General features: G+C 31.8%; 2 pseudogenes; both read left to right on the forward strand.

The window, feature by feature from the left end:
- Positions 1–12,556: 12,556 nt before the first annotated feature.
- On the forward strand, positions 12,557–13,065 carry LOC147644185 (uncharacterized; annotated as a pseudogene).
- A 3,626-nt stretch (positions 13,066–16,691) lies between these two features.
- LOC147644186 (uncharacterized) lies at positions 16,692–17,200 on the forward strand (annotated as a pseudogene).
- Positions 17,201–17,306: the final 106 nt, after the last annotated feature.

The raw sequence follows: 17,306 nt of genomic DNA on the forward strand, positions 1-17,306 counted from the left end.
ATTAATTGCATTTTTATTACTCAAAGCAATTAAATGTTTTGACAGCTAAACCATTAATTGCATTTTTATTACCCCTTTTGCCGACATCAAAGGTCCCGAAAATCCCGTTTTTATACTACTAATACAATTAACAATTATAACTTTTTCAGTTTTCAACAGATTTTCATCACCTTTGAGATAAAGCCATTTTATATGAGTCTTAAATTTTTTGTCAAGATTTATGGAAATCAGACTTTTTTTTCATATAGGTCACTTGGGAATGATCGAGAAAGTAATGCAATTAAAATATATGACTTTTCCAGTTTTCAACAGATTTCCATCATATTTGAGATATAGTCATTTTATATTACTTTACAATTTTGTTTAAAATCTTATGAATATCAGACTACTATATAATAAAACTGCCATTGGAACGACCGAGAAATTAATACAATTAAAAATTAAAATTTCTCCAGTTTTCAACAGATTTGTCATCAAATTTAAGATATAGCCATTTCATATCACTTAACAATTTTGTTTTAAGTCTTATGAAAATCAGACTACTATATCATATAACTCCCATAAGAAGGACCGAGAAATTAATACAATTAACAATTATAACTTTTTCAGTTTTCAGCAGATTTCCATCATATTTGAGATATAGTCATTTTATATTGCTTTAAAATTTTGTTTAAAATCTTATGAATATCAGACTACTATATCATATAACTCCCATAAGAAGGACCGAGAAATTATTAAAATTAACAATTATAACTTTTTCAGTTTTCAGCAGATTTCCATCATATTTAAGATATAGCCATTTCATATCACTTTACAATTTTGTTTTAAATCTTATGAAATTCAGACTATTTTATCATATAACTCCCATAAGAAGGACCGAGAAATTAATACAATTAACAATTATAACTTTTTCAGTTTTCAACAGATTTTCATCAACTTTGAGATAAAGCCATTTTATATGAGTCTTAAATTTTTTGTCAAGATTTATGGAAATCAGACTTTTTTTTTCATATAGGTCACTTGGGAACGATCGAGAAATTAATGCAATTAAAATATATAACTTTTCCAGTTTTCAACAGATTACCATCATATTTGAGATATAGTCATTTTATATTACTTTACAATTTTGTTTAAAATCTTATGAATATCAGACTACTATATAATAAAACTGCCATTGGAACGACCGAGAAATTAATACAATTAAAAATTAAAATTTCTCCAGTTTTCAACAGATTTGTCATCAAATTTAAGATATAGCCATTTCACATCACTTTACAATTTTGTTTTAAGTCTTATGAAAATCAGACTACTATATCATATAACTCCCATAAGAAGGACCGAGAAATTAATACAATTAACAATTATAACTTTTTCAGTTTTCAGCAGATTTCCATCATATTTGAGATATAGTCATTGTATATTACTTTACAATTTTGATTAAAATCTTATGAATATCAGACTATTATATCATATAACTCCCATAAGAAGGACCGAGAAATTAATACAATTAACAATTATAACTTTTTCAGTTTTTAGCAGATTTCCATCATATTTGAGATATAGTCATTTTATATTACTTTACAATTTTGTTTAAAATCTTATGAATATCAGACTACTATATCATAAAACTCCCATAGGAACAATCGAGAAATTAATACAATTAACAATTATAACTTTTTCAGTTTTCAACAGATTTTCATCAACTTTGAGATAAAGCCATTTTATATGAGTCTTAAATTTGGAGTCCAATTTGATGAAAATCGGACTTCTATATCATATAGCTCCCATAGGAACGTTCGAGAAATTAATACAATTAAAAATTATAACTTTTTCAGTTTTCAACAGATTTTTATCAACTTTGAGATAAAGCCATTTTATATGAGTCTTAAATTTTTTGTCAAGATTTATGGAAATCAGACTTTTTTTTCATATAGGTCACTTGGGAATGATCGAGAAAGTAATGCAATTAAAATATATGACTTTTCCAGTTTTCAACAGATTTCCATCATATTTGAGATATAGTCATTTTATATTACTTTACAATTTTGTTTAAAATCTTATGAATATCAGACTACTATATAATAAAACTGCCATTGGAACGACCGAGAAATTAATACAATTAAAAATTAAAATTTCTCCAGTTTTCAACAGATTTGTCATCAAATTTAAGATATAGCCATTTCACATCACTTTACAATTTTGTTTTAAGTCTTATGAAAATCAGACTACTATATCATATAACTCCCATAAGAAGGACCGAGAAATTAATACAATTAACAATTATAACTTTTTCAGTTTTCAGCAGATTTCCATCATATTTGAGATATAGTCATTTTATATTACTTTACAATTTTGATTAAAATCTTATGAATATCAGACTATTATATCATATAACTCCCATAAGAAGGACCGAGAAATTAATACAATTAACAATTATAACTTTTTCAGTTTTTAGCAGATTTCCATCATATTTGAGATATAGTCATTTTATATTACTTTACAATTTTGTTTAAAATCTTATGAATATCAGACTACTATATCATAAAACTCCCATAGGAACAATCGAGAAATTAATACAATTAACAATTATAACTTTTTCAGTTTTCAACAGATTTTCATCAACTTTGAGATAAAGCCATTTTATATGAGTCTTAAATTTTGAGTCCAATTTGATTAAAATCGGACTTCTATATCATATAGCTCCCATAGGAACGTTCGAGAAATTAATATAATTAACAATTATAACTTGTTCAGTTTTCAACAGATTTTTATCAACTTTGAGATATAGCCATTTTTTATTAGTCTTAAATTTTGTGTAAAATTTTATGAAAACCGGACTTCTATATCATATAGCTCCCATAGGAACGATCGAGAAATTAATACAATTAAAAATTATAACTTTTCCAGTTTTAAACAGATTTCCATCATATTTGAGATATAGTCATTTTATATTACTTTACAATTTTGTTTAAAATCTTATGAATATCAGACTACTATATCATAAAACTCCCATAGGAACAATCGAGAAATTAATACAATTAAAAGTTATAACTTTTTCAGTTTTCAACAGATTTTCATCAACTTTGAGATAAAGCCATTTTATATGAGTCTTAAATTTTGAGTCCAATTTGATGAGAATCGGACTTCTATATCATATAGCTCCCATAGGAACGTTCGACAAATTAATATAATTAACAATTATAACTTTTTTAGTTTCCAACAGATTTTTATCAACTTTGAGATATAGCCATTTTATATTAGTCTTAAATTTTGTGTAAAATTTTATGAAAATCGGATTTCTATATCATATAGCTCCCATAGGAACGTTCGAGAAATTAATATAATTAACAATTATAACTTGTTCAGTTTTCAACAGATTTTCATCAACTTTGAGATATAGCCATTTTATATTAGTCTTATATTTTGTGTCAAGTTGTATGGAAATAGGACTATTTTATCATATAGCTCACTTAGGAACAATCGAGAAATTAGTACAATAAAAAATGAAAACTTTTCCAGTTTTCAACAGATTTTTATCAAATTTAAGACATAGCCATTTTATATCACTTTACTATTTTGTTTTAAATCTTATGAAAATCAGACTACTATATCATATAACTCCCATAGGAAGGACCGATAAATTAATACAATTAACAATTATAGCTTTTTCAGTTTTCAACAGATTTCCATCATATTTGAGATATAGTCATTTTATATTACTTTACAATTTTGTTTAAAATCTTATGAATATCAGACTACTATATCATATAACTCCCATAGGAACAATCGAGAAATTAATACAATTAAAAATTATAACTTTTTCAGTTTTCAACAGATTTTTATCAACTTTGAGATAAAGCCATTTTATATGAGTCTTAAATTTTTTGTCAAGATTTATGGAAATCAGACTTTTTTTTTCATATAGGTCACTTGGGAACGATCGAGAAAGTAATGCAATTAAAATATATGACTTTTCCAGTTTTCAACAGATTTCCATCATATTTGAGATATAGTCATTTTATATTACTTTACAATTTTGTTTAAAATCTTATGAATATCAGACTACTATATAATAAAACTCCCATTGGAACGACCGAGAAATTAATACAATTAAAAATTAAAATATCTCCAGTTTTCAACAGATTTGTCATCAAATTTAAGATATAGCCATTTCATATCACTTAACAATTTTGTTTTAAGTCTTATGAATATCAGACTACTATATAATAAAACTCCCATTGGAACGACCGAGAAATTAATACAATTAAAAATTAAAATTTCTCCAGTTTTCAACAGATTTGTCATCAAATTTAAGATATAGCCATTTCATATCACTTAACAATTTTGTTTTAAGTCTTATGAAAATCAGACTACTATATCATATAACTCCCATAAGAAGGACCAAGAAATTAATACAATTAACAATTATAACTTTTTCAGTTTTCAACAGATTTTCATCAACTTTGAGATAAAGCCATTTTATATGAGTCTTAAATTTTTTGTCAAGATTTATGGAAATCAGACTTTTTTTTTCATATAGGTCACTTGGGAACGATCGAGAAATTAATGCAATTAAAATATATGACTTTTCCAGTTTTCAACAGATTTCCATCATATTTGAGATATAGTCATTTTATATTACTTTACAATTTTGTTTAAAATCTTATGAATATCAGACTACTATATAATAAAACTCCCATTGGAACGACCGAGAAATTAATACAATTAAAAATTAAAATATCTCCAGTTTTCAACAGATTTGTCATCAAATTTAAGATATAGCCATTTCATATCACTTAACAATTTTGTTTTAAGTCTTATGAATATCAGACTACTATATAATAAAACTCCCATTGGAACGACCGAGAAATTAATACAATTAAAAATTAAAATTTCTCCAGTTTTCAACAGATTTGTCATCAAATTTAAGATATAGCCATTTCATATCACTTAACAATTTTGTTTTAAGTCTTATGAAAATCAGACTACTATATCATATAACTCCCATAAGAAGGACCAAGAAATTAATACAATTAACAATTATAACTTTTTCAGTTTTCAACAGATTTTCATCAACTTTGAGATAAAGCCATTTTATATGAGTCTTAAATTTTTTGTCAAGATTTATGGAAATCAGACTTTTTTTTTCATATAGGTCACTTGGGAACGATCGAGAAATTAATGCAATTAAAATATATGACTTTTCCAGTTTTCAACAGATTTCCATCATATTTGAGATATAGTCATTTTATATTACTTTACAATTTTGTTTAAAATCTTATGAATATCAGACTACTATATAATAAAACTCCCATTGGAACGACCGAGAAATTAATACAATTAAAAATTAAAATATCTCCAGTTTTCAACAGATTTGTCATCAAATTTAAGATATAGCCATTTCATATCACTTAACAATTTTGTTTTAAGTCTTATGAAAATCAGACTACTATATCATATAACTCCCATAAGAAGGACCGAGAAATTAATACAATTAAAAATTATAACTTTTCCAGTTTTAAACAGATTTCCATCATATTTGAGATATAGTCATTTTATGTTGCTTTACAATTTTGATTAAAATCTTATGAATATCAGAATACTATATCATATAACTCCCATAAGAAGGACCGAGAAATTATTAAAAATAAACAATTATAACTTTTTCAGTTTTCAGCAGATTTCCATCATATTTAAGATATAGCCATTTCATATCACTTTACAATTTTGTTTTAAATCTTATGAAATTCAGACTACTTTATCATATAACTCCCATAAGAAGGACCGAGAAATTAATACAATTAACAATTATAACTTTTTCAATTTTCAACAGATTTTCATCAACTTTGAGATAAAGCCATTTTATATGAGTCTTAAATTTTTTGTCAAGATTTATGGAAATCAGACTTTTTTTTTCATATAGGTCACTTGGGAACGATCGAGAAATGAATGCAATTAAAATATATAACTTTTTCAGTTTTAAACAGATTTCCATCATATTTGAGATATAGTCATTTTATATTACTTTACAATTTTGTTTAAAATCTTATGAATATCAGACTACTATATCATAAAACTCCCATAGGAACAATCGAGATATTAATACAATTAAAAATTATAACTTTTTCAGTTTTCAACAGATTTTTATCAACTTTGAGCTATAGCCATTTTATATTAGTCTTAAATTTTGAGTCCAATTTGATGAAAATCGGACTTCTATATCATATAGCTCCCATAGGAACGTTCGAGAAATTAATATAATTAACAATTATAACTTTTTCAGTTTTCAACAGATTTTTATCAACTTTGAGCTATAGCCATTTTATATTAGTCTTAAATTTTGAATCCAATTTGATGAAAATCGGACTTCTATATCATATAGCTCCTATAGGAACGTTCGACAAATTAATAAAATTAACAATTATAACTTTTTCAGTTTCCAACAGATTTTCATCAACTTTGAGATATAGCCATTTTATATGAGTCTTAAATTTTTTGTCAAGATTTATGGAAATCAGACTTTTTTTTCATATAGGTCACTTGGGAATGATCGAGAAAGTAATGCAATTAAAATATATAACTAACTGTTCCAGTTTTCAACAGATTTCCATCATATTTGAGATATAGTCACTTTATATTACATTACAATTTTGTTTAAAATCTTATGAATATCAGACTACTTTATCATATAACTCCCATAAGAAGGACCGAGAAATTATTACAATTAACAATTATAACTTTTTCAGTTTTCAATAGATTTTCATCAACTTTGAGATGTAGCCATTTTATATATGTCTTAAATTTTTTCCAAAATTTTCTGAAAATCAGACTTCTATATCATAAAGTTCCCATAGGAACATTAGAGAAATTAATACAATTAAAAATTATACATTTTCCAGTTTTCAACAGATTTTCATCAAATTTGAGAAATAGCCATTTCATATTACTTTACAATTCCGTTTAAAATCTTATGAAAATCAGACTACTATATCATATAACTCCCAAATTAATTAATAAACTTAAAAGTTATAACTTGTTTAGTTTTGTGTAAAATTTTATGAAAATCAGACTTCAATATCATATAACTCCCATAATAACGACCGAGAATTAATACAATCAAAAATTATAACTTTTTCAGTTTTAAACAGATTTTTATCAACTTTGAGATATAGCCATTTTATTTTAGTCTTAAATTTTGTGTAAAATTTTATGAAAATCGTACTTCTATATTATATAGCTCTTATAGGAACGATCGAGAAATTAATACAATTAAAAATTATAACTTTTCCAGTTTTAAACAGATATCCATCATATTTGAGATATAGTCATTTTATATTACTTTACAATTTTGTTTAAAATCTTATGAAAATCAGACTACAATATCATATAACTCCCATAGGAACGATCGAGAAATTAATACAATTAATAATTATAACTTTTTCAGTTTTCAACAGATTTTCATCAACTTTGAGATGTAGTCATTTTATATTAGTCTTAAGTTTTGTGTCAAATTTTATGGAAATCGGACTACTATATAGCTCATGGACGTTGATGCACTAAGGTCAGTACATTCAAATGGCCCGTATGAGACCAGGCACGTGCCTGTTTGGGTTAGGTGTTAGTAGGCGCGATGGAAAATAAAGGACAGAATACGAGGAAATTGACTACCGGCGTGCTGCCAGATTGTTAGCTTGCATGCTTACTAAGTGTGTTAGTATAAAAGATTTTAATTTGGGAAGGGTATCTACGTTAGAGATTAGTGTGTACAAATCATTATAATTTGCACATAACACTCTAAAAGGTTCATGCAATTCAAAGGAGGTCCTACAGTGGCGCAACACTAATGGGATATAGGATCTAGTGGTTCTACATGGTACATGGAAATTAAGCTGACTCAACAAGTCAGCACTTTCCACATCACCATGGATAAGGTTAAAAATAAAGGTTATCCCTAGCATCGTTCTACGATTGGCTAAGGACGGCAAGTTTATTAATAGGAGTCTACTAGAGTAGGAAGCTAATCTTTGGTTTGCATCCCAATTTGAACCGCGAAAAGTAAAAAGTTCTTTTGAACCGACTCGATGCGTTTACTATGGACGCCCTACTGGGGGCTCCAAACGCAGCATCCATATTCTAGGATAGGACGAACTAAGGAAGTATATAAGGACTTAGTAACATAGGGGTCATTGAATTCCTTCGACCACCGTTTAATAAATCCAAGCACACCCCTGGCTCTATTCACCATAGACGAAATATGATCAATAAAGTATAGTTTTGGGTCCAAGCGGACACCCAAATCGTCAACAGTATTAATTCTTTCCAAAGAGCAGCAGTTCAGCGTGTAAGTAGCAAGCTTAGGAACGACACGAGAGAATGTCATTAGTTTGCATTTCGAGCCATTAAAGTTTAATAAGTTTACACGGCACCAAGTTTGAAAATTATTAAGATCTGTTTGTAAGTCCGACTGGCAGGCAACGTCATTGTATTGCACGCAAACCTTGAGTCAAGACTTTGGGCAGGTCATTTATAATAATGTAAACAATAAGGGTCCCAAAAAGTTTCCTTGCGGGACGCCAGAATAGAATAGACCTTTTGCGTCCTGCCATTCAGATAACTTGAGATCCAATTAAGAAGATCACTTGGAAAACCCATTAAATCGAGTTTTCTAACGAGGAGAGAATGATTAACAGAGTCAAATGCTTTACTGAAGTCAGTATAGATTACATCAGTCTGAAAATTATTATGGAAGCCCTTTATAATATAGGAAGAGATTTGTTGTTGTTGATCTTCGCTTCATAAAACCATGTTGACATGGAGAAATAACCGATCTACAAAGATGCTGTAAGTGAGGGGTGATAATGTTTTCAAATAATTTAGGGATGGCCTACAACTTAGATATTCCTCTATAATTGCTGGCATCCAATTTGCTACCTTTTTTGTGGAGAGGAATAATAAACGATTCCTTCCAAATAATGGGAAAGTGGGAGGTTTCCAAGGATAAGGTAAACAACTTCAGAAGGGGATAGCACAGGGCGTCGGCACAATACCTGAGCACACAGCCAGGAATTCCGTCGGGACCTGGCAAATAAACTGGCTTGACACTATGATGATCGAAAAGGAGAGAGCTTTCGTTTAGGCTAGGACAGAAAATTAAGTTTGATTTAGGTATTTTGTTGGAATAAGTCTGGTGTAAATTCGAAGAGTTTTAAGAAGTTTTTTGAAAAAACTGTGAAAATAGATCGGCTTTTACCTGATCATAATTTGCCGTAGTATTTTCAAATGAAAGCGAGCAAGAATTTGTTTTAGGCTTACATTTAGTGTTAACAAAATTATAAAACTGTTTTGGGTCCTGTGAGAACTGGGCCCTACAACGAGTTAAATAGTTTTTATAAAACTGCGCGTTCAGCACGGTAAAGTTTGACCGAGCTGATAAATAAGATGAAAGGGCAGATTGAGAACCGGTGATTTTAAATTTAGCATACAGTCTAGATTTTTTATTTTTAAGTCGGCTCAACTCTTTAGTAAACCACGGCGGTTTATTCGAGCTTGGCGGATAATATAACGGAACACATTCAGTAAAAAATGAATTCATGGCACTGTAAAAAATATCCATGGCAACTGCCATGTCAGTGCACATGTATAGATCGGACCAATTGAACTCGTTTATAAAATTATTCAGCCGTTCAAAATCCGTCTTGCGAAAACAAAGGACTTTATTGGCTGGACGGTCAAAAATATTCTGTACGTCACACCCAATATCAACAGTCACATCGAAAGTTGGATGATAAGGATCTTCGGGCTGCGTCAGAAGCGCCACCCTTGCTAAACTGACTTTCGCAGGATCAGAGACGAAGCAAAGATCGAGCAAGCGCTGTAAGGAATTCCGAACATGGTTGACTTAAGACAGCGAAATGTCAAACAAGCCGGCGATAAAGTCATGTTGTGTAGGTGTATGGAGAGTATTGGTGGAATTATTTGAGCACCAAATAGCACCAGGGATATTAAAATCTCCTAGAACTACCAACTGGTCTCTATCCAAAAGTCTACTGGAAACCATCTGAATAGCGAAAAGGCGATTCCAATAAATAGGAAGTTCCGACAGAGGTATGTAGAAACAGGTAATAAAAATGGAGCTACCTTTGATAGATAGCTTCACACAGAGGAATTCAACATCGTTGCATTCCTCGAAGGTTAATAATTCTGACGTGAGTGAGGAGTCCACCGCTATGAGAACTCCACCCCCGCGTCTGATAGGGCGATCTAGCAGATATACCGTGAACACAGCTGGAAAAACTTCGGAGCTCAGAATCTCCGGCTTTAACCAGGTTTCTGTGAACACAATAACCTGAGATACAAACGAAAGGCTATCAGAATACAAGTTAGGAAGTTTAGAACGTAAGCCTCTTGCATTCTGATAGGAAATACCTAGGGAGTGGGTCGGGATTGGAAGACGTAGAAGGCGCAGTGGTATGATCAGGCCTGGGAAGAGTTATTCCTACAGGCCGCCTTTTCTTTTTCTTCGCCTCGAACTCCTTAACAACTATGTACTCTGGCCAGAAGTTGGGAGAGCAAATAGTGTTAAAGAGCTCGTTAGGGACATTTATTTTGAAAGATGAAATGTCCCTTGCGTAAGAAAGTTTGAACTTTTCCACCTATATCTTAATTTTTTCGGCTCTGGTTTTGCCTTGTATAAAGGCGAGAACATCTACAGATGTTTGGTCAGGGGAGAGCCGCGAGACAAAAATATGTCTCGTCGGTGGAACCGCTATAAGGGCTTTTGGCAAGGCAGATTGGTTATCTGCCGTGCCATTGTCGGCCGGTATTCCGGGCCTAACACCCTGGGCAGATATATTTGTGTGCACGGGACTTTGAGGGGTCAATATTTGCGATCTACCAGGGGACAAAACAGAAATCACCGGCGGTACGGCCACTCCCACTGCACATTCGGGTACCGAATCTTTTCTAGCGCTCGATCTCAGCACTCTTGGAATTAATGCTGAGGTCGAGGGCTGTGCCGAGGGAGGCTGCTGCTGAGAGCCCGTTGCAGGTAGTTGAGGTCCGTCTACATTCTGCCCACCAATAGCAGTTTTTTTGCGCCTAGGAGACTCATTTAATAGCGTAAGGCTATTAAATTGGGTGTCCAGCGCCAAGAACATATCAAGAATTTTACGATAACTCGTTAAAATGCCCTTGAAACCGTTTTTGGTTTGCCGCATGAAAGACATCATCTCCCTTTCTACATCGCGACTGGCCTCACAACAGAAACGCAGGCCGATGTTTTTTTTTTACATCGTCCACCGTCCGAGCTGCAACTCCAATGCACTTGGCGTGCATGACGTTGTCCCACAGCCAGCAGCCGATTGTAAGGTCACCTGCAGCAATTGCCTTTTTGCAGGACTTGACGAAACAGACAATATTTCCGGACATTATAAGGACTTACCACTGTACTTGTACTTGGAAAAAATAACAACAGAGCTATGAAGAAAGAAGTGAAGAGTCACATAAAGAGAGAGAGAGAGCGGGAGAGCGAATGAGATCGAATAAGATAAGAAGTGCAGCGGCACAGCTAAAGTGAGAGAGTGGGAGAGCGTGGGATATACACTGCGTTTCACTTGAATAGCACACTTTACATACTGAATTTCAAATCTCGAAATCTTTTAAACAAAAAGAAAACTCGTTGATGTTTTTGTTTCTATTTATAGAGTAATCAATTTTAATTATAAGAAAAGTAACAAAACTTAAATTAAATTAACAATTAATAAAGGATAACAAAAAAGACTGAAAAACTTAAAAAATACCACAAAAATTTTGTTTCACATGAATAGCACATTTTAGATTTAGTGTCATTTCAGCAGCCAAGAAGATTGATTCATAAAGGTTTTTTGATTAATTTGTGAATTTCAAACAAAGTTTAATCATTTTGTGCAATTATGGGTCGTGGAACGTCACTAAGTCACAAGGAACAGATCCAAATACAAAGCTATATTGATTGTGACCTTTCTGTGGCTAATATAGCGAAAAAAATTGGAAGAAGCAGAAAAGTCGTACACAATTTTATAAATAACAAGCAAATATGAAAGGTCGCCAAAGTAGTCTTCTGTAAACCTAAAATAAGTTTTCTTTAAAACATTATCAATAAAGAATATTCAGTTGATTTTTGCCCACCAAACCCGCTTGACGTGTTTTACTCACAAATAATTTTTTAAAACTTCGCAACTCCTTAAACAAAATTGGCGCAGCCGGTAGGATCCTTTTTAATTAAAGAGGGTCCAGTGATTATTCAAATCGAACTTAACGTGAAGAAAAAAAAAAAAAAAATATATATATATATATATATATATATTTTTTTTTTTATTATATATATGTTATATATATATAACAAACATTTTTTGTGATAAAAAAAAAAAATACAAAAAGCAGCGCAACAGCATTAAATCCAACTAAAAATCAGTGGATTAACGCCTGTAGTGATCGAACTAAAATCGACTTAGACAGCGCCAAGAAGTAAATCAACTCAACTTGGCAGCGAAGGATCGCTTCATACGACAATAACAGGATGGCTCACGATAACGGCCAGATGCCTCAAGCGGATCTTTTGGAACAATTGGCCATAAGGGAAAGACAGCTGGAGCAACTGCAACAAGCGTATGTACAGCTCCAAGGAAATGGAAACAACCCAGCCCAACAAGAGCGGTTGTTTGGCAACCTTTACGGGAACCAGGGAAATCTCCATCAACTCCTTCTTCAGTAGCGTGGAGTACCTGTTACAGACGGTAGAGGACCCACAACTCAAGAGAGAAGCCACAAGGACAATATTCTACAGGACAATTCAGGGTCAAGCAAAGGATGCAGTAATAAATATCCCGGAGCCGGACAACTGGAACCTGATAAAAGCCACCTTGAAGTTAAGGTACAGACCAGACACGGAGCCGCACCAAATCTACAAGAGGATATGTGACCTGAGAGTGAATTCGGTGAGTGAGCTTGCAGTAGAAATTCAAAATATAAAATATAAAAATGATGAATTAATTGTGTATCATATGAATGATAATTTTATAGATTTAAGTAATGTCAAAAGTTTATTAGTTAACACAGCCAAAGAAATGACACAAGGCACTTTACTAGACAAGATCTACGAAGTCAGAGATTTAAGCACTATATTAAAGATAATGGTGCAACGCAGATATGAGAATAGTTGCATTAGGTATCAGTATAGGAAAGGTAGAACTAATCAAAACAATTACAGGAACAACAACCAAAATATCAATCAACAATATAATCAGCAAAACAATACAATGCAAAATGCACATCAAAATAAGAATACCAATCATTAATATAATAAGAAAAGTAACAAAACTTAAATTAAATTAACAATTAATAAAGGATAACAAAAAAGACTGAAAAACTTAAAAAATACCACAAAAATTTTGTTTCACATGAATAGCACATTTTAGATTTAGTGTCATTTCAGCAGCCAAGAAGATTGATTCATAAAAGTTTTTTGATTAATTTGTGAATTTCAAACAAAGTTTAATCATTTTGTGCAATTATGGGTCGTGGAACGTCACTAAGTCACAAGGAACAGATCCAAATACAAAGCTATATTGATTGTGACCTTTCTGTGGCTAATATAGCGAAAAAAATTGGAAGAAGCAGAAAAGTCGTACACAATTTTATAAATAACAAGCAAAACTATGGAAAAAATATGAAAGGTCGCCAAAGTAGTCTCCTTAGCGACACAGATAAACGTTCAATCCTGCGGGAAGCCTCAAATTTTCATGACTCTGTGAGCAAGATCAGGGAAAAAACAGGTGTTGACGCGAGAAAAACTACTATTTGGCGAGTTATTTCCAAAGCTAAACATCTTAAATGCTTGAAACTAAAAAAAAAACCACCGATTAACCCCAAACGAAAGGAAGCACAGTTGACCTTTTGCCGCGTCAATATGTCATGGTGTAACGAGTGGAGGCGCGTAGTTTTTTCTGATGAAAAAAAGTTCAATTTGGAGGGGCCAGATGGCTATAATTATTATTTTCATGATCTGAGGAAAGAGACGCATCAATTGGAGCGTTTACACAGTCGATTAGGCGGAGTTATGGTTTGGGGAGCCATATCTTGCTATGGGACATGTGAACTCCAATTCTTATCCTCAAACATGAACGCAAAAGCGTATCTAAACGTCCTCGAAAAAGGTTTTCCACCATTGGAAAATTTTTTCAATCATATGCCGTGGACATTCCAGCACGACAATGCCCCAATACATACTGCACGTGTTGTAAAATCTTTTTTAAAAGATAAAAATGTTGAAACTCTGAACTGGCCACCATACTCGCAGGATCTGAATATAATTGAAAATGTTTGGGGATGGCTGGTCAGAAAGGTTTATGAGTCTGGTAAACAATTTTCAACAAAAGACGAACTAATTGACGCCATTCGGAGGGCCTGGGCTACAATATCCCTAGACTACATTAAAAGTCTATATGATTCGCTGCCCAACAGGATCTACGAGGTTATATTGAATAAGGGGGGCTCGACCCATTATTAAATTAACATATATATTTACATTAATACTTACTATTGAATAAAAACACATTTCCTAATACTAAAGTTCATTAAATATACTTTAAAAAAAAATGTGCTATTCATGTGAAACAAAATTTTTGTGGTATTTTTTAAGTTTTTCAGTCTTTTTTGTTATCCTTTATTAATTGTTAATTTAATTTAAGTTTTGTTACTTTTCTTATAATTAAAATTGATTACTCTATAAATAGAAACAAAAACATCAACGAGTTTTCTTTTTGTTTAAAAGATTTCGAGATTTGAAATTCAGTATGTAAAGTGTGCTATTCAAGTGAAACGCAGTGTAAGTAAATAAAACGTTTAGCTGTTGCGATGGCGCAAAGCTAGACGAAGAAGGCACAAAAAGGAATGCAAAATATGCAAAAGCTAACACTAGCAGCACAACTAAATTGGGAAATAAAACCAATTACATATATACACAAATTAGAATAGCTGCATGCACACGCGAAGTGAACGGGAAGTTATAAACACAAATTAGAAAATTTAAGTTAACCCCGGTGGTTAGATTCAATCTTTAATACAAAACGAGAGCGCAAGAAAAAAACACGTCCGTTCACTTGGAAAGATGAAATTATTGAGCTCCCATAGGAACGTTAGAGAAATTAATACAATTAAAAATTATACATTTTCCAGTTTTCAACAGATTTTTATCAACTTTGAGATATAGCCATTTTATATTAGTCTTAAATTTTGTGTAAAATTTTATGAAAATCGGACTTCTATATCATATAGCTCCCATAGGAACGATCGAGAAATTAATACAATTAAAAATTATAACTTTTCCAGTTTTAAACAGATTTCCATCATATTTGAGATATAGTCATTTTATATTACTTTACAATTTTGTTTAAAATCTTATGAAAATCAGACTACAATATCATATAACTCCCATAGGAACGATCGAGAAATGAATACAATTAAAAATTATAACTTTTTCAGTTTTCAACAGATTTTCATCAAATTTGAGGTCTAGCCATTTTATATTAGTCTTAAATTTTGTGTCAAATTTCATGAAAATCGGACGACTATATCATATAGGTGCCATACAAACCATCGTTTGATGTAGAGGAAAAATGCAAAATCTGTGAATGTAAAACTGAAAATATAATATGAATATGTGAATGAAATGAAAGCAGGTATTACTTCATTGTTTTTTAGCACAAATATATATAATTTATATTGTATGTGTTCACGTCAGGAGGCCCTTCGCGGCGCCGCCTCTGTCCACCGAGTTTCCAAAGCTTGGCCGCTCTTGCACTCTCGCAAGTCGGCTCTTCGCGCAAGTTACGTATAACCCCACTTCACTTCCCGCATATGTCCAAAACCCAATTTCTTCTTTACCACCTCTTAATAATAAAGTACAAGAATTGCTTAACTCATTAAATGCTAAATAAACAATATATTAAAGTAATATAGCAAACAGGAAATGCACAGGTTAACTATCTGGCACATGCCAACCAAAATGAGTTCTAAGAAAATATAAAATCCAAATAAGCAATATAACACAGTAAACAGGAAATGCATAGTTCATCGATTGTTATTAGATTCAGGCTAACTAAAGGCCAACGATCTTACACATGTCAATCAGAATAATTCATAAGAAAAACTAATAAGCACTTCTGTAAACCTAAAATAAGTTTTCTTTAAAACATTATCAATAAAGAATATTCAGTTGATTTTTGCCCACCAAACCCGCTTGACGTGTTTTACTCACAAATAATTTTTTAAAACTTCGCAACTCCTTAAACAAAATTGGCGCAGCCGGTAGGATCCTTTTTAATTAAAGAGGGTCCAGTGATTATTCAAATCGAACTTAACGTGAAGAAAAAAAAAAAAAAAAATATATATATATATATATATATATATATATATATATATATATTTTTTTTTTTTTTTTTTTTTTTTTTTTTATTATATATATGTTATATATATATAACAAACATTTTTTGTGATAAAAAAAAAATACAAAAAGCAGCGCAACAGCATTAAATCCAACTAAAAATCAGTGGATTAACGCCTGTAGTGATCGAACTAAAATCGACTTAGACAGCGCCAAGAAGTAAATCAACTCAACTTGGCAGCGAAGGATCGCTTCATACGACAATAACAGGATGGCTCACGATAACGGCCAGATGCCTCAAGCGGATCTTTTGGAACAATTGGCCATAAGGGAAAGACAGCTGGAGCAACTGCAACAAGCGTATGTACAGCTCCAAGGAAATGGAAACAACCCAGCCCAACAAGAGCGGTTGTTTGGCAACCTTTACGGGAACCGGGGAAATCTCCATCAACTCCTTCTTCAGTAGCGTGGAGTACCTGTTACAGACGGTAGAGGACCCACAACTCAAGAGAGAAGCCACAAGGACAATATTCTACAGGACAATTCAGGGTCAAGCAAAGGATGCAGTAATAAATATCCCGGAGCCGGACAACTGGAACCTGATAAAAGCCACCTTGAAGTTAAGGTACAGACCAGACACGGAGCCGCACCAAATCTACAAGAGGATATGTGACCTGAGAGTGAATTCGGTGAGTGAGCTTGCAGTAGAAATTCAAAATATAAAATATAAAAATGATGAATTAATTGTGTATCATATGAATGATAATTTTATAGATTTAAGTAATGTCAAAAGTTTATTAGTTAACACAGCCAAAGAAATGACACAAGGCACTTTACTAGACAAGATCTACGAAGTCAGAGATTTAAGCACTATATTAAAGATAAT

Source organism: Drosophila serrata, unplaced genomic scaffold (genome assembly GCF_035046125.1).
Source record: "Drosophila serrata isolate PLE 108 unplaced genomic scaffold, ASM3504612v1 contig_224, whole genome shotgun sequence".
In the NCBI taxonomy this organism is placed as follows: domain Eukaryota; kingdom Metazoa; phylum Arthropoda; class Insecta; order Diptera; family Drosophilidae; genus Drosophila; species Drosophila serrata.